At 44.5% G+C, this 19,254-nt stretch overlaps 1 non-coding gene across 1 annotated transcript; it reads left to right on the plus strand.

The window, feature by feature from the left end:
• Positions 1-16,337: 16,337 nt before the first annotated feature.
• On the plus strand, positions 16,338-16,444 carry LOC133761247 (U6 spliceosomal RNA). Its single transcript, XR_009866046.1, has one exon. It is a non-coding gene; the product is annotated as a U6 spliceosomal RNA (small nuclear RNA).
• The last annotated feature ends 2,810 nt before the right edge of the window (positions 16,445-19,254 follow it).

Consider the following 19,254-nt stretch of genomic DNA (forward strand, 5'->3'; position numbering starts at 1 on the left):
CACTCCTAGCTGTTGAGGTATATACTGAGTAATTTGCCCTCCATATTAATGGACCTCTGATCCCCATATGTCTATTCTATTACTAACTCTGTCTCCTGAGACTCCAAACCTTTCAAAACTTATGAATCTTTTTTTTTTTTTTTTAAGATTTTGAGAGGTAGAGTTACAGAGAGAGGGACAGACAGAGAGAAAGGTCTTCCATCACTGATTCATTCCCCAAATGGCCACAACAGCTGGAGCTGGGTAGATCGAAAGCCAGGATCCAGAAGCTTCTTCTGGGTCTCTCACATGGGTGCAGGGGCCCCAAGCACTTGGGCCATCTTCTGCTTTCCCAGGCCATAAAAGGGAGCTGGATTGGAAGAGAAGCAGCTGGGACATGAATTGGCACCCATATGGGATGCCAGAGCTGCAGGCAGAGGCTTATCCTATGCCACAGTGCCACCCCCTGGATTTCCTTTCTAGTTTAGTAGAACCCCTTGTCTGGGGTCCTTTCTACAATAAAAGTATTTTCTGTCTTAACTGGTCATCACTGTGCCTTCTTTGAACCCTAAAGTCCTAATATTTCTAAACTGTACTCCTGAAAGTGGTCAGTTTTCCTAACAAATGACTGCTTGGAGACTAATCTGATTTTTATTTTATAGTTTTATTTATTTATTTTTATTTGAGAGAGAGGGAGAGGGAGAGAGAGAGAGAGAGAGAGAGAGAGAGAGAGATCTTCCATCTGCTGATTCACTCTCCAAATACCCACAACAGCCAGGGCTGGGACAGGCTGAAGCAAGGAGCCAGGAACTCCACGTCTCCCACGTGGGTGGCAGGAGCCTAAGCGCTGGAGTCATAATCTGCTGCTTCCCAGGATGCACAGTAGCAGGAAGCAGGATTGGAAGCAGAGGCAGGACTCAATCGTAGGCATCCACATATGGGATGCAGGCATGCCAAGCAGGGGCTGAACCCATTTGTGATTTGAATCATTTCAGTTCTATTATTTTAAAAAATGTTTATTTACTTACATTTACTTAAAAGAGCGAAAGAGATAGCAAGAGATATTTACCCTCTGATTTACTCTTGAAATGCTTGCAACAGCCAGGGCTGTGCCAAACTGAAGCCGAGAGACTGAAACTCCATCCGGGTCTCCCACATGCGTGTCAAGGACCTGAATCATCATTGTTTATCCCTGTGATGCATTAGCAGGAAGCTGAAATCAGAAATGAAGCAGCTGGGGCTAGAACCAGGCACTCCAATATTGGATATGAATGTCCCAAGCAAGGACTAAACCCCTTGCACCACAACACTGGCCTCAGTTTTGTTATTTTTAAAACACTCAGGCACAGGCTATTGCATTCTCACCCAATGGTATTTCTCTATAATTTCAGTGATTCTCAAACTCCAATGTAATAATCTTTTCTAAGGAGATATAAAATTACAAAATCCCAGTCCAGTCTTCTCTCCAGGAAAGTCTGAGGAGTAATTCTGTGTAGTGCCTAGGAATCTGTATTTTTTAAAAAAGATTTATTTATTTGAAAGGCAGAGTTACAGAGAGGCAGAGGTAGAGATAGAGGTCTTCCATCTTCCCCAGATGGCCACAATGGCCAGAGCTGCACTGATATGAAGCCAGGAGCTTCTGGGTCCCCCATGCAGGTGGAGGAACCCAAGGACCTGGGCCATCTTCCACTGCTTTCCCAGGCCATAGCAGAGAGCTGGAACGGAAGTTGAACAGCCAAGACTTGAACCAGCACCCATATGGGATTGCCGGCACTGCAGGTGGTGGCCTTACCCACTACGCCACAGCACTGGCCCTATGGAATCTGTATATTTTTAAAAGGAAGCATCCCCCACCCGCACCCCCACACACCAAGTAAGTGACTCTGGTTTAGCTGGTCCATGTAAAACCCTTCAAGGAATACTGCTGTAGATTTACAGGCATCTCCAAAGCTGGGGAAAAAAATCGAGGAAGAATTCAAGACTCAGGAAGAAACAGGTGCAAGTTATTATTCTATTGGCAATAGAAATCAGATTCCAGAAACACAACTAGGAAGACAAACCCAATCCTTTTTGCCTTTGCTTAGCATTGGTTCAAAATGTGGCATGTCCCTGCACTCGCATTTCCAGTTTGGTATGCGGAACAGTTTTCTATCTGCACAAGAAGGGCCACATGATGTAATAAGAGCCGGTATCAGATTGCTCTTTCAAGACCCTATCACAGCTTCCTCCAACACCAGTGGGGACAAATAGATCTGAGCGTGAATACCAGCTTCACTACTTCCTAGTTGTCAGCTTTAAGGGAACTCATTAAGCCTGCATTTTCATGGGAATAATATTTTTGAGCTGTTACCAAAGAATAACTTGAGTTGAATGAAATATTTAATCATTGTAGACTTAAGTTCATGTATACCAGATGCTCTGGTATCCTTTCTAAGCTCTGAAATTCTTCATATGTCATATGAGGAGGCGATTTGCATTGTCAGCCAATCAAAAACATTCAGAAAACATAAAATCACAAAAGGAAAAAGGAGCCATTAAACTCACTCTGCTTCCTTGGGGGAAAAAAAAAAAAAGTCAACAATTATCATGTTCCTAAGTTGAATAATGACAGGGAAGGCAATGGTGACTTCAGGTGAAATAAGTCTGCATGCGGAAGCTGTAGGATCTCTGAACGGAGGGCAATCTTTGGATCTGCTCCCTAAGTGCGACTTTTCAGAGAAATCCTGAGAATGCCCTCAGCGGACTCTGTCATGGAAGAAGAGCATCCAGTGATGAGACGCCGCCATTGTGTCACACTGGCCCTAAGAGCATGTTCCCAAAGTGGAGTGTCTGAAGCGTGAATGACGCTGACCGCCCAAGGAGCTTTTGAGCGGAAATAGGGCATGGCGTCTCATGTCACTCCTGAGGCGTCTCAGATTTCCCCATCCTCTGTCTGCACCTGACACTCTCAAGGGGAAAGATTTCCTATCAAAGACCAGGAGTCTGGATTGCTGCCTTTCCCACTTTCTCTCAGGCTTCTGGCACCCACCTTGTCCTCTCCAGTGCACAAGGTTGTTTAGGTGTTTGTGGACAAGTGACATTTACTGCATGGGGCGGGGGGCGGGGGAGTCTGAGGCACAAACACTTGAGATTATTTTTTCTGCAAGTAGGCTGCAGGTTATATAGTCGGCTTTGTCTTTGGCTTTGTTAAAGCCCCAAGTTATACACACTTGCCAGAAGGACTGGCAGGCTTAAAGCACTATGCAGGCCAGACACTCTTCCTGGCTGTCCATGTAGCTCTCAGTGACTCCAAATGGCCTGGGGTAATTTCTGTTCCCTGGAGGACTGTTCTCCTTACCCTGGCTAGGGGATGGGCAGCATCACTAAATCAAGGGGGAAAAGGAAGCGTAAACAGACTTGGTTCGAAAAAGCCAAGAAAAAGACAAGACTGAAGCTCAAAAAAAAAAAAAAAAAAAAAAAAAAAAAAAAAAAAGTGAGCAGCTACTCTGAAGTTCACATTGGAGAAAGGTTGGAAAGTGAGGCGTCGTGGCAAAGTGACAGGAGAGCACACAGCAAACCGGAACCAGATGCCCAGCACCACAGATGAGAAGGGAAAACCGAGCTGGAGCCTGTGGCTGAAAGGAAGTGCTGGCTCCAGTTCTCTCTTTGCTGTCTTGCTGAATTCTTCCTCCGTGATTTTCCCTCATCAGTTATGCTGGTACATCTTCTCTTTTCCTTTTCTAGATGCTTGAGGCCGTCCAAGGGGCTGGGGGTCTGTGGGCCCCTTCAGACATGGATAGAATGTCCTTCGCAAGCAAGCTGTTAGCTGTAGCTGGAAAGCCTGTCTCCAGACCAACTGGCATCGCCTCCACTAACAGCTTCTTGTACTGCATGTATCACCGTGCGGCTTTAAATCACACCTTCAGGGTAGATGCAAGCTTTCACTCAGTGCTGGCAGGGGAAGGGGCTGAGCCCCTGGGGAGAGTTGGACCAGCTCCAGGAGACCCTGGCTATCTTGTGTGACCTTTCGGTTTTAAATCATGCCCTCAAATTAGTTGCAGTCTTCCACCCAGAGCTAACAGAGAAGGGGGCTGAGCCCCTAAGAACACAGGCTGTCTCCAGGGGACCCCTGCTATCTCCTTGGGCCCTAAACCAATCAACATACATATGTGAAAACCCCCCCTCTAATGGGCACCCCCAATAGGATGACCCAATGAACAGACAGTAATGCCTTGAAAACCTGGGACACTTCCTCAAAGCCAGTGTCCCGTCCTACTCTCGGACCAGACGCTTTTTCTGTCACTTGCCAACCAAATAAAAGTTTCTTTTCTGTCTAATAAAAGTTTCTGCTTATTTCTATACTAAGCTGAGGAAAAGAACCCACGAGACTTCCTCTGGCAACCGCCCTCCCCTCCATGACTGGTAGCAATGCTGTCTTTTCTGCCACTCTGGGTTATCCATAAGGATCCTGGTTAATCTGTTTTTTCCCTATCTTCTTATTTTTGGTTTTTCCATCTGATAATGCTATTCTTTGAATTCTCCCTCTTGGGTTTCTCTCTCTTCCTGCTTACCTTGTTTGTAATTGACCAGCTGTCACCATTATTTTTCTACCCTGTTCAGCTATTTTCATTATTGCCTTAAAGTTTTCCCTTATTTTCTCTTGTAGGTATTTTTTAGGCCATCACAACTTCATCCCAGTTTCTCTCTCATGATCTCTGGGACACAGTAGAGAGTCTCCCTCAGCTGTTCTTTTGGCTTAAATACATCTGTAGCCTTCTTGACACGGCTACCAACTTGCAAAGAGTTGTATCATCTTGCATGGGAACAGTGTCTATTAAACAGCATGTTCTCTACAAGAATTTTTAAAGTTTAGTTTTTCTACTTCAATGGTTATTTTTAAAATTAATGCAGTTAAGATAAGTATATTCAAGATCATCTGGGTGTGTCCATTTGATAGCCAAGTATTTGACAAAATTTCATGATTCAGAGTTGCACATATAATTGCATAGGCCCCAAAGAAAACAGAGGTGGATTTAACATGCAAGTGAAGCAGGAGAACACAGTGGAAGCTGAGTGACATCATGGTGCATGGCACAAAGGAGTGTTTTTCAGTGATTCAAATGCAGAGAGCTAATGAGAGAGGTGAATCACTGCAGCACAAACGTGTAACCCTGCCACACAGAATTAAACCTGCTCTGGAACAGTCAGTACTGTGCCTGGTTTAAACCAAATCACATCATCAGTCATTTTAATTTAAATTTCATTTATCTTATAAACTTATTACAAGTAGTTTATAACATTTAAAAATGCTTTTTAATTATATAAAAGTTATATGCATAAAGGGTTTGTGACTATTTTCTATTTGTAGATAATTACCTATCATCAAATAAAAATAATTTGTTAGGCTTCTAGTGGTAGGCAAGATGGATCAATAGTGATTCGAGCTACCCTGGTGTCTGTGCCAACTAAAACAGTGAACAAAATATAAAGAATCCTAATTTTCAAGATATTAGGCACCAGGCAATGAAGGATAGTGTTCCCTGAGAAATGGGAAACTCAGATTGCCCCCAAGTGCGATGATAAGGTCCTCAGGCCTTGGCACAGAGAGGAGAACCCCACGTAGAACCTGGTGAATTCTCTAAGCGGAGGATTCTCAAAGGGGCTTGAGGAGAGTCTGGAGGGCAGGATACTGGCAAGGGGAGAGCACCACAGAGTCAGAAGCTCAGGGACCTGCCGAATGTCCCCCCTCAAATATCCAGCAGAGACTGCAGGCTGCCTCACTACCCACAAGGATTAGAGGGAACGGTGCTTCATGTGCACACAGGACTAGGGAATGTGCTTGGCAACTCCTCATACCCCCCCTTCCTGATTATGAGATGAAAAGAACTTCTGCGTAGAGTACTCAGAGCGTCACGCCTCAGAACTGGGTAATAGTTATCTCCACAATAAATGGTCTCACCTCGCAAACTGAAAGACAGATCTAAAAGGGTCAAACTATTTCCTAGTAGCTTAACTGCAGCCCAGATCCAGCTTCGATGATACTTAAAATTACAAAAATATTCAGCCTCCATCAAGGTGAAAAGCACAATGTCTGCATCCAATAAAAAAATACCAGGCAATCAAAGTTGCAGGGGAATATGACCCCATAATTATAAAAAAATGAACTAATAAGAACACTCAGAACTGATAAAATTGTAAGAATTAGACTAAATTAAAATAATTATTATGACTATATAACATATGTTTGGAAGGCTAAAGGAAAGAATTTACATGTGAATTAGAGAGTAGAAAATATAAAAAGGACTCAAATAGAATTTGGAAGTGAAAACTATAATATTTAACATGAAAAAGGCACTGATGAGATCAAAGGCAAATTAGACATTGCAGAAGAGTGGATTAATAAACTTGAAGACATGGCAATAGAAACTACAACATGTGGGGCCGGTGCCGTGGCATAGCAGGTAAAGCTGCTGCCTGCAGTGCCAGCATCCCATATGGATATCGGTTCGTGTCCCAGCTGCTCCACTTCCGATCCAGCTCTGTGCTACGGCCTGGGAAAGCAGTGGAAGATGGCCCAAGTCCTTAGGCCCCTGCACCCACGTTGGGGACCTGGAGGAAGCTCCTGGCTCCTGGCTTCGGATCAGCACAGCTCAGGCCGTTGCAGCCAATTGAGGAGTGAACCAGTGGATGGAAGACCTCTCTCTCTCTCTCTCTCTCTCTCTCTCTCTCTCTCTCTCTCTGTCTCTCCTTATCTCTCTGTGTAGCCCTATCAACTAAATAAATAAATTAAAAAAAAAAATAAAGAAACTACAACATGTAACAGAGAATAACATTTTTAGAATGCAGCAACATCAGTAAGCTGTGGGATAACCTCAGCGTGTTTAATATGGTATAATTGTAGTTCCTGACAGAGGAGCTAAATTTGATGAAAAATTACAAATAGTTCTAAGAAGCTCAATAAATTCCAAGCACAAGGAGCAGGAAGAAAACTATATCAAGGTACACATCAACCAAAACCAATGATAAAAGCAAAACCTGAAAAGCAGCATCAGGAAGAGGACATATACATACAGAGGAACAAAAGTAAAGATGGTAGCAGATTGCTCCCTAAAACAGCGCGAGCAGGAAAACATCTTCAAAGAACTGAATGAAAAAATATAAACAAAAATGTGTTTAAAAGCAAAGCAAGGGGCCAGCATTGTGACATAGCAGTTTGGGCTATCATCTGTGACCCTGACATCCCATATGAACACCAGTTTATGTCCTTGCTGCTCCACTTCTGATCCAGCTCCCTGCTAATGATCTGGGAAAGGCAATGGCGATTGGTCCAAGTGTTTTGGCCCCTGCACCCACGTAGTAGACCCAGAAGAAGCTCCTGGCTCCTGGTTTTGGCCTGGCCCAGCCTAGGCCATTATAGCCACTTGGGCGTAAGCAAGTGGTTGGAAAATTTCTCTCTCTGTGTCTCTACCTCTCTCTCTGTAACTCTGACTTTCAAATAAATAAATAAATATTATCAATCAATCAATAAATAAACATTATAAACAAAACAAAAGAAAAAAACAAAGTAAAATGCCTTTTCAGACTTACAAAGGCTGAAAGAATTAACACCAATGATCTGCACTAAAGGTGGATGTACAGGGAGAGGCAGGGGTGATAGAATCAGGGAGCAGGCCCATGCTGCTGCCGGGAACCTAGGCTCGGAGTCTTAGCAAGCACACAGTGAGGATGGTTTTCCTTTCATAAAACATTAAGTTGGGGGAAGAGAGCAAACTATAAAGAAAATACAAAAAGAAATTCATCCATGGTAATCCTGGAAGTTGCTTTCTAAAGTAGTGTGTGAACTTTGCGTTAGGTGATACAGAAGAGATTCGTTCTAAAAAAGTCAAGAAAATAGGGTTAGATCATGCTAAAAGGAGATAATATTACTTTGCTACAAAGTGTCTCCAACTAGAAATGATAAATGAAGGGAGAAATTGTTGAGAAGGCAATACAGTGTTTTTATATTTGCCTTTTTTTTTTTTTTTTTTTTTGACAGGCAGAGTGGACAGTGAGAGAGAGACAGAGAGAAAGGTCTTCCTTTTTGCCGTTTGTTCACCCTCCAATGGCCGCCGCTGTAGGCGCGCTGCGGCCGGCGCACCGCGCCATTCCGATGGCAGGAGCCAGGTGCTTCTCCTGGTCTCCCATGGGGTGAAGGGCCCAGGAACTTGGGCCATCCTCCACTGCACTCCCTGGCCACAGCAGAGAGCTGGCCTGGAAGAGGGGCAACTGGGACAGGATCGGCGCCCCGACCAGGACCAGAACCCGATGTGCTGGCGCCTGCCGCGGCGCTGGCTATATTTGCTTTTTTAAAAGGTATCCTTTATTGACAGTGTACTTTTGATAACCCTTATATTATTACAAGAACCCAATGAAAACTGTGGGATTTTTCTTTTAAAAAATTCATAGATTATTTTCAACACCATTGGGGACTTTTTATTTGAGTGCAAAAATAGACATGGATAAGCAAATATTCTCAAAATAAAATTGGGATCACATCTATAAGTTTGTGTCTAGTTTTTATTTGCTTGTTTTCCCCTTTATAGATTACAGAGACTTCTCATTTAAGTATAATTTTTTCAGAAATGCTACTTTAAACCTTCCTCCCCAGAACAAAAGCAGAGCTCACTGGGTGATGGCCTTCCAAGCTGCAGGAGACTCTCAATCCCTTGGGGGAGGCAGACAGATCAGACAGCATTGTAGCAAAGATGAAGGCTGCATTGTTCTCTTATGGAGAGAGTTTTTCCAGGCCCCACCTCGTGATGCTGCAAGAAACCTGGCTTGCTCCTTGAAAGGACATTATGTGACCTCTCTCATCCCTGAGAGTACTGAAGACAGAGCACCCCAGGAATGCAAAGAAGAAAAGCAGAAGGAGAAGTTGAACAGGAAGAGAAGAGAAGAAATAAAATCCAGAGACAGTCAAGTTTGCTCTGTGTCATTTTGGTTGATTTACCTGTTTAAGAGAAGCAATTGGCATGAGAATCTCAATTAGATCCAACTGGGAGTCAAGGGACCTGGGGGACTCTGCTAGTTTGGCTTTGTTAGGGATTCTGCCAACAAACCATGAACAGCAAAAGCCGCCTTCCCTCATGCAAATGTAGACAGCGCAATGTCACGGACAGAGAACTTCAGTGAATGATTCCCATATCCCATAGTCAATGCCATCTTCTTTCTTTTTTTTTTTTTTAATGCCATCTTCTTTCTAAAGGAGCAGCCATATTTTCAGCTATCAGCTCCACATTTTCGTTTATGATTTCACCTTAAATTAAATTTGAATGGCTTCGTTGCCCTACCTCTGCTACCCACTCAAGTTCAAATTCCCTGTTTAAAATTTTTTAAATTATTGGTCCCTTAAAAAGCATGTGTTAAGTGCCTACAATGTAGCTAAATATCAGAGAAGAGCTAAGTCTTTTTGGACCTGGGGGACTCAGAGCCCAGTTGCAGGGGGCGGGGAAGGTGGTTAAACAGATAGAAGTCTTGCACTAAAATGCAGTTATGCTATGGGGCCATAAAATATCCTTACAGTCCAAATATAACCACCAGTCAACCCCATCTCCATTTCTCAGCCAATACCCTAGACTGAGCCCTGGTCATTTTGTGCCCGGCTTGTCAACATGGCTTGTCTGATGGTGCCCCTGTCTCTGAACTTTCCCCCTCTCCAATCTATCCCAGCACCAATACCAAACTAACCTTGTACAAAACTTTCAACAACCGCAATGGCTACTGAATCAGGTTTGTACTCCTCCACCAGGCTCTGGAAGGCCTCATGACTGAGCCACATCAAGGTCAGCACAGAACTTCCTTACTTGACTTCATTGTGTCTTTTATGCCTTAGAAAATGCCATTCTCCTTCCAGCTTCCAAGTTTTTGCTATTCTTGTGTCTTGGACTGTTTTCTTCTTTCCCTCCACTTTTCAGATCCTTCCCACTTTTTCTTTCCCTCCCTCCCTCCCTCCCTCCCTCCCTCCCTCCCTTTCTTCCTTCCAGAATTATCTTATTTATTTGAAAGACAGAGTTACAGAGAGAAGCAGAGCCAGAGAGAGGTCTTCCACTCCATTGGTTCACTCCCCAAATGACTGCAACTACCAGAGCCGAGCTGATCCGAAGTCAGGAGCCAGGAGCCTCCTTGGGGTCTCCCACGCGGATGCAGGGGCCCAAGGACTTGGGTCATCTTCTGCTGCTTTCCCAGGCCACAGCAGAGAGCCAGATCAGAAGAGGAGCAGCTGGAACTCGAACCAGCGCCCATACAGGATGCCGGTGCTACAGGCTGGGGCTTGAACCTGCTGTGCCACAGCGTCAGCCCCCCTTCCCACTTTTCAATACAGCTAAAATCAATCTTCATTTTGGGAAAAAAATTTTTTTTGTTTATTTCTTTGCAAGGCAAAGAAAAAGAGAGTGTGAGTATGAGAGAGCAGAGAGAGAGAGAGAGAGAGAGAGAGAGAGAAACATTCCTATCTGCTGGTTTGCTCTTCAAATACCTACAGTGGCTAGGGCAGGGCTGGTGCAAAGCTGAGAGCAAGAAAGTCAATCAAAACCTCCCATGTGGGTGGGTCAATTTTTTTTTTTTTTTTGACAGGCAGAGTGGACAGTGAGAGAGAGAGGCAGAGAGAAAGGTCTTCCTGTTTGCCGTTGGTTCACCCTCCAATGGCCGCCGCGGTAGCGCGCTGCGGCCGGCGCACCGCGCTGATCCGATGGCAGGAGCCAGGTACTTCTCCTGGTCTCCCATGGGGTGCAGGGCCCAAGGACTTGGGCCATCCTCCACTGCACTCCCTGGCCACAGCAGAGAGCTGGCCTGGAAGAGGGGCAACCGGGACAGGATCGGTGCCCCGACCGGGACTAGAACCCGGTGTGCCGGCGCTGCAAGGCGGAGGATTAGCCTAGTGAGCCGCAGCGCCGGCCAAGGGTCAATTATTTTATCCTTCAATGTTGCCCCCTAGGAATCGCATTAACAGGAAGCTGGAGTCAGGAACCAGAGTCTAGAATTGAATCCAGGCATGTCTATTGTGGGACATGAGCATCTTCTACTTATTTCTTGAATGGCAGAGTTACAGAAAAGGACGGAGAGAGGAAGACAGATCTTCTAGCCACTGGTTCACTCCCAAATGGCCACAACAGCCAGGGCAGGACCAGGCTTAACCAAAAGACAGGAACTTCTTCCAGGTCTCCCACATGGGTTCAGGGGCCCAAGCATATAGGCCATCTTCTGCTGCTTTCCCAGCTACATCAAAAGGGAACCGGATCAGAAGTGGAACAGCCTGTACTCAAACTGGTACCCATTTGGGATGTTGGCGCTGCAGGCAGTGGCTTAACTGGCTGAGCCACAGTGCTGGCCTCCAACATGGGCGTCTTAAATTCTAGGCTAAATGCCCAATTCCAGGCTTTTCTTGATGAAACATTCCAATTCTTCATCCCCTGCTTCATTCTTCTCTGAATTTCTCATGCACTATAGACGCCATGCAATATGAATACAATCAAATATGTATTTTCTGAATTTTGTTACCTAAAGCTTCAATATCTATATTAGGTTGGCCAAAATACCTAAACAGTTTACTGCTTCCTCTCACAAACAAAATTCCCATCACAATTTACAACCTGGACATCTTTCTCTTGATTCCTCACTGAAATCTTTTGGGGAATGTTTGCAGACTGGGTCCCATTCGGGATAACACGATGCCCCAAGGCCAAGAAAGAGCAAAGGATGAGCAGCAGGAAAGTTTTACTGGAGCTTCCTGACAACTGGTTATTTAAAAATAATTATTTACTTATTTGAAAGAGATAGAGAGAGAAGGAGAGAGTGAGATGGAGGTCTTTCATTTGCTGATTTACTCCCCAAATGGCCAGGAGTCTCTTCTGGGTCTCCCTGTGGGTTCAGGGGCCCAACTACTTGGGCCATATTCTGCTGCTTTCCCAGGTGAATTAGCAGGGAGCTGGATACGAAGCGGAACAGCTGGGACTCAAGTCAGTGACCATGTGGGATACTGGCACTACAGGCAGAGGCTTAACCTTCTACACCACAGCGCTGGCCCTTGGCTATTTTCTTTTATAAGAACTGATCTTCTGGGTAGGCATTTGGTGCAGTAGTTAAGATACATGTCTAAACACACCAATTAAAATAGTGGGATGTGAGGACGATCTGGCTGCGACATCTGTCACCCCATTGATTGCCAGGTTGATTCATCTGATCTGGCTGGCTAGGCGGATGTTCCCTTCCTCCCTCCCAGCTCCATGTGTGTCCCTCCTGAAGCTGCACACTCAGTCGAAGAGGACGACCTTCCCTGCTAGAGGAGGACTGGTCTTCGGTCAAGAGTATTCGAGTAGCTGTGCTCCCCTGCTAGAACCTCCAAACAAGCTCTCAAAAGATAGAGTGGATCAGAGAATACAACTACATGTTGTCCACAGAAGATTACTTTAAATACAAAGGCAACTACAGATTAAAATTAAATGGATGGAGGAAGACACCATGGTAACCCTGGAATAAATCACGGAGAGGTATATGAAATTTCAGATGGAACAAATTTCTAAGCAAGGAAAATTATCAGAGATAAAGATGGGTATTACATAATAGCAAAAGGGTCAGTTCTCCAAGGAGACACAACAGTCCTGAAGGTATATATGCCTAACAAGAGAGCATTAAAATACAGGAGCCAAGAAAGCACATAAAATAGGTTCCTATATTGCTGGTGGTGTTCTGTGACTTAAGCTGGGTGGTAGTCAAATGAAATGTTGTCTTTTTAGTATACAAAATAAACATGTAAGTCATTGTACTGAATTGAGCAGGACCTGGCTCCTCATATTTGTGAACACATTTGAAATCTGAAGTCAATGCCAAGGGTTGGTGGATTAAGGGTGCAGACTTCATCCAGTTATGGTGGCGAGGAGTGGGAACGAGTTGGGGGGTCTTTGGGTCATTGTGGGCTTGCCCTCAGAAGGTAGTTCTTGCAAGAATGTTGGTTACTTGAACCAAGTTTGGTTTAGCAGCTCTCTCTGCTTCCAGTATCACCATGTGATCATTTCTCCACACATGCTCCACCATGGCCAGCCGCCACCAGGTGCCAGACTGATGGGGCCATCTGTTCCTGAACTGTGAACCTCCAAACTGTAAGCCAAAATCCCTTTCTCAAGAAGCTCCTCCTGGGTACTTTAGCTGAATACTAATAAAAAGCTGACTAATACAGTCACATGCCATTTTCTAAGTGCAGTGGAGTGAATGTGGCTGTTTCTCCCAAACAGATATGTAGGAAGCTAATGCTTGATGTGCTCCTGTTAACAGGTGAGTCCTTCCAGCACTATGGTGTAGTGGGTAAAGCTGCCACCAGCAATGCTGGCATCATATTTGGGCACTGGTCCTTGTCCCAGATACTCCACTTCTGATCCAGCTCCCTCCCAAAGGCCTGGGAAAAGCAGTGGAAGATGGCCCAAGTGCTTGGGCCCCTGCACCCATGTGGGAGACCCAGAAGAAGCTCCTGACTCCTGGATTCAGGTCAGCACAGCTCCAGCCATTGCAGCCATTGGGGAGTAAGCCAATGGATAGAAGACACCTCTCTCTCTCTCTTTTTGCCTCTACTTCTCAGTAGTTCTGCCTTTCAAATAAATAAATAAATTAATTAATTAATAAATCTTTAAAAAATTGTGACAAACCAAAGGAACTAATGTTATTAAAAAACAACAACAAAAAATCCAAATGCTGGCGTGGTCCAAAGAAATGTAAAAGTTTACTTATAAGTGAAGTAAGTTGAACTGCTGAAACTTGTCCACTGAGACATTTTGACTTGCACTAATGCTTTATATACCTGTATTTATATTAAAAATCCACACAGAAATGAAAATGGTAAAACTGATATTACCCGATTTTTGTCCCCTATTTTTTGACTTGCAACTTAAGTACCTTTTGACCCCATGGAAAAAAATAAATAACATTTATACTACCAATAACAGGAAGAAGAGAAAAAAATTTTTGAGAATGAAGTGTTTGCCATCACATTGGATTCTTAAGCATATTCTCCATGTATGTAGTGTGATAGATGCATGTCTTTTGGCATAGTTGTTACATGTTTGGCATGGGTAGCAGATAAATTGGCATCTTCAAAAAGGCCTACTAGATGGGCCTCACTTGCCTCCTGCAGACCACCAGTAGCTGCCTCTGAAAGTGTAGATCTGTTTTGAAGTATTAAGCATTAAGTGTTTGATGTATTGGGGCCGGCGCTGTGGCACAGCGGGTTAAAGCCCTGGCCTGAAGCGCCAGCATCCCATATGGGTACCGGTTCTGTTCCAGCTGCTCCTCTTCCTATCCAGCTCTCTGCTATGGCCTGGGAAAGCAGTAAAAGATGGCCCAGGTCCTTGGGCCCCTGCACCTGCGTGGGAGACCTGGAAGAAGCTCCTAGCTCCTGGCTTCGGATCGGCACAGCTCTGGCAGTTGCAGCCATCTGGGGAGTGAACCATCAGATGGAAGACCTCTCTCTGTGTGTCTCTACCTCTAACTCTGTATTTCAAATAAATAAATTTTAAAAAAATATTTGAAGTATTAAGCAATTTTTTGCACCAGTCGGTGGAAGGATCGTGCGAATCAGAAGCTCAATGGACTTGGATAACCTCCACTTTCATGAAGTGCTACAGTACCAGACCTGAAACGATAGGGTTTCTTCACCCCTCCAGCAGAGGGCGCACTCTAGCAAGCGACTTTTGTAGGTGGTTGCTTCCGGGGTACTTTACCACTGGTGGATTTGCAGGCAGTCTGCTTCATATGAGTCATAGTGTAGAGACCTCCTTATTTACTCCCCTTCTGTGGCTGGAGCTCAGGGAACCAGAGCTGGCGCTGGCATTAGAGAAGAGAAGGTGGTGGGAACATCATTTCTGTTGTTTATCAGTTACTGAGTTTCAGGAATTTTGTTCCAGCAGCCATAACAGACTAAGACAGCATATACGATATATTTATACTATATGTTTAGGTAATATACTTCATAATGAATTTCACAATAACAGAAAATTTTATTTTTGTAACTATGTGGAAAGGATCTTCCTTCTTCAGTAGAATCAAGGAGACAAACGCCTTGTTTGAAAGGCAGACACAGACAAACAGAGAAAGCGAAAGAGAGAGATTGATTTTCCATCTGATGGCTCACTCCCCTCATACCTGCAACACCTAGGGCTGGGCCAGGCTGATATCAGGTGCCAGGAACTTCATCTAAGTTTCCCAGATGGGTGACAGGGGCCCAAGTACTTGTGCCATCAGTGTTGCCTCCCGGGGTACACAGTAGCAGGAAGCTGGAATAGGAAGCAGACTTGAACCCAGGCGCTCTAATATGGGATGTGATCATCCAAGGCGGCATCTTGGTCACTAAGTCCCTTGTTGTGTGCTTTCCAATGCCTATGCCTTTTCCATTGTACTATTTGACTAATTAGTAAGATTGGTCTTGCCTCTTGTTTTACAATGTCATTATAACATAACAAAATTTAAAACTTTGAGAGGAAGGAAGGAAGGGGAGAGAGAGAGAGAGAGAGAGAGAGAGAGAGAGAAACTTTCATCTACTGGTTCACTCCCTAGTGCCTAGGGCTTAGGCTGGGGCTGGGGCTGGCCCTGGGCTGAAGTCAGGAGGTGGGAACTCAATGCAGACCTTCCATGTGGGAGGCAGGAACACAATTAGCCCAGCCATTACTGCTTTCTGCATCAGCAAGAAGCTGGATTCAGGAACTGGAACTGGGACTGCAACCCAGGTACTCTGATATCGGATATGGGCGTCTTCATTGCTAAATTAAATGCCTGCTCCAATATATAATATAAAATTTTGATCCTTGTTTTATTTCATTTTTATTAATAGTGTGCCTCATTTCACAAAGTATTTGATGGGATTTATAATAAGCACAGAACACAAAACGGCAAGTTACAAATAAGGAATTAAAATTGAGAAAAAGAAAGAAAAACTAGAGTAGTAAGTCATGTCCGGGCACAGAAAGTGGAGCACAAGTGAACCACCAGAATTGAGTTTCAGGTTTGGGCTAGGGTTCCTAGCGGAGGTGAAAAGAGAAACATGATATATGACTAGTTATTTTCTGACCCCCATCCACACAGCCCACACCCAACTCCCTCAACTAGTCCTCTATTTCCACATGGGAAGTATCTGGCTTTCCCTAAAACATGACCATAGAAGAACTTTCTCACTTGGGCCTATAAGCTTTTATTATCATCATTGCTTCCACATACCTTGCATAATAAAGGCACAAAGAAACTAAGTTGTAGATGGATCCAAATTGAGTGAATCATTAACTTGCACACTGGCATGAAGGAAACAAGGAGTGTAATTGACATAACTTGAGAGAGCTTTGTATTTGTTTATTAGATTATATCTCGTGCTCGCTTCGGCAGCACATATACTAAAATTGGAACGATACAGAGAAGATTAGCATGGCCCCTGCGCAAGGATGACACGCAAATTCGTGAAGCGTTCCATATTTTTAAAAACAAAAAACAACCTGGTGTTAAAATGGAAACGGCATAGAAAATTAATTATTTTGAAAAAAAAAATTATGTGGGATCTCTGTCTTTAATGTGCTGTACATTGCTATTTAATGTTATAATTAGTAATCCAATGGTAGTTTTTTCACTCGATGTTGCTATGGGGGCAAAATGTTGAAACCTTTACCTAATATATACTAAATTGATCTTCTGTATACAAAGAGAATTGAAAATGAATCTTTACATGAATGGAAGGGGAGGGGGAGCGGGAGGGGGGAGGGTTGCGGGCGGGAGGGAAGATGTGGGAGGGGGGAAGCCATTGTAACCCACAAGCTATACTTTGGAAATTTATATTCATTAAATAAAAGTTTAATTAAAAAAAAAAAAGATTATATCTCGGTAGTAAATATCTAGGGACTTAAGAATCCTCATTTGAGTGCTTTGGAAATTTGCAATCACCTAATGCAGTTGCATCATTTTTTGGTTGATATGAAAATAGTTGAAGTGACGTTTATGTGGTAATTATGTTTGCTAACTTTGTGATTTATATGTTACTTCAAGGTTCATTGAAGTCGTTCCTTACATAATTAAATACCCTAATATGATGGGGCCACTGGGGAAATAAATGGCCACTGGGGAAAAGTTTTGTTTAGGATTTTTACCACTGAGCTGGATGAAGAGACAGTGTTTTGATTAAGACCACAATGGCAGGGGTGAGGGATGGGGGTGGGTATTCTAGCAGTTAAGATGTCGATGCCAGGCCACCTGCACCCCACATCAGAGTAACAGAGTTCCAGCCCTAGCTCTACTCTCTATTGCAGCTTCTTGCTAATGCATACTCTGGCAGACGATAGAAATGGCTCATGTAATTAGGTTCCTTCCACCCATGTGGGAGAACAGGATTGCGCTCCTGGCTCCATTCTGAGCTCCAGTCCAGCCCTGACTGTTGTAGGCATTTGGGAAGCAGTCCAACACAGGTCCCTGTCTCTGTTTCTCTCTGCCTCTCAAGTGAATAAATAGAAATTAAAAACAAAAAACAACTATAAGGGACACAAAGCTGAAAGTGTTCTGGTTCTCATTCCATCTTGATTCATTTAAATGAGCGTGACCCACGTTGTTGAAAGATGCTAAAGTCCAGCCGAACGCAGACCCGCCTGTCTGGGGGCCTTCTCCGACCACTTCCGGTTCAAAGCCTCTCTTCGTGCTTCGTTCCGTGTTTCCGCTGGTTCTGCCTCTCTCATCCCAGGATTCGCTGAAGTCTGCTCACTTGCTGACCCACTTGCACCCACTTCTCCTGCGAGGCCCATGGAGCTGTGTCTGGAGGTGATTCGTGTTGTGCCTTTTACTCTGGCCCTGGAGCTCTGTGGAAATGGCGCGCCCGCCTTCCCCGGCCGCCAGGAGCGCAACTCAGCCCCGCTGGCGGTGTTTCCTCAGGGTATGTGAGCGGGGGCTCTGACCAGTCTCTGCCTCTTTGGTATGTCCCCCAGAATGAAAGAATGAGGAAACCCACTCAGAGTTGTTCAAAGAAACGAAAAAGCTCCATGGTGTATTCATTCATTCATTCGTGGACCACTGTGAGTCAGGACTGGAAAGACGGAAGGAAACATGACGTATGCTGTCTCCGGTCATGGCATTGAATGGTAGGAGAAGACGTAATTCTAAGACTCTGTGTGTGTGTGTGTGTGATTTATTTATCATGTACAAAGTGGACACTTGGGCAAAAAAGCTATGACAAAAATGATGGCTCCCTAACAGCAGCTATTACTCGGTTTCCATAATGATTCTAAAACTGGGGTGATTTTGCCATCCTCCCCCCCCCCCCAAACCCACCACCCTTACCCCCAACCCCCGCTGCAGACGTTTGGCAGGCTGGAGACATTTTTGGGTATCACACTAGCAAGTCAGGCATGCTGCTCCAGGTCCTTCCATCCACAGGAGAGTGAAAAAGATTTACTCCATCTAAAATGTCAGCAATATGGAGATTAAGAATTCTGGACTAGTGTGACTGTCGATTCAAATGTTTCTGAAGCATTTGAGCAGCCGTCGAGAAAGCCCCCTGAAGCTTGGCATCTATCAGTATTATTAGTCATTAACATTCATTAAGCACTTACTGTATACTGGGCATTATGGTAAATACTTTAAACACTTTAAATTTGTTATCCCACTTAATCATCAAAACCCTTGGGGGTGGGTGAGGGTAGGTGTTATTACTAGTCCTGTTTAAAGATGGAGAAACAGGTTTGGTAGGATTAAGATCTTGCCTGAGATCTCCTTGCTAAGAAATGACAGAGCTGGGAGTTGAACCCAGGAAGTCTGACTCCTTCTTCTTTTTTTTAATCTTAAAGATTTTTTAAAAAATTTATTTGAAAGAATTACACAGAGAGAGGGAGAGACAGAGAGAGATCCATCTGCTGGTTCACTCTGCAGATGGCTACAACAGCCAGGACTGGGCCAGGCCAAAGCCAGGAGCCAAGAGCTTCTTCAGATCTCCCACATGGGTGCAGGGGCCCAAGCACTTGGACCATCCTGCACTGCTTTCCCAGGCCATAGCAGAGAGCTGGATGAGAAGTGGAGCTGCTGGTACATGAATCAGCACCCATTTGGGATGCTGGTGTCACAGGTGGTAGGTTACCTGCTATACCACAACACTGGCCCTGATTCCTCATTCTTCACATCACCAATGGGCAGCATCTCTCATTTGGATGCCAGGCAGAGTGTATTAGCAATTGCATCAATGGATGCCCAAGTATTTGGGTCCCTGCCATTCATGTGGAGTTCTAGGCTCTTGGCTTTGGCCTGGCCCAGCCCTGG

This window comes from Lepus europaeus, chromosome 5 (assembly GCF_033115175.1).
Source record: "Lepus europaeus isolate LE1 chromosome 5, mLepTim1.pri, whole genome shotgun sequence".
Classification (NCBI taxonomy): Eukaryota; Metazoa; Chordata; class Mammalia; order Lagomorpha; family Leporidae; genus Lepus; species Lepus europaeus.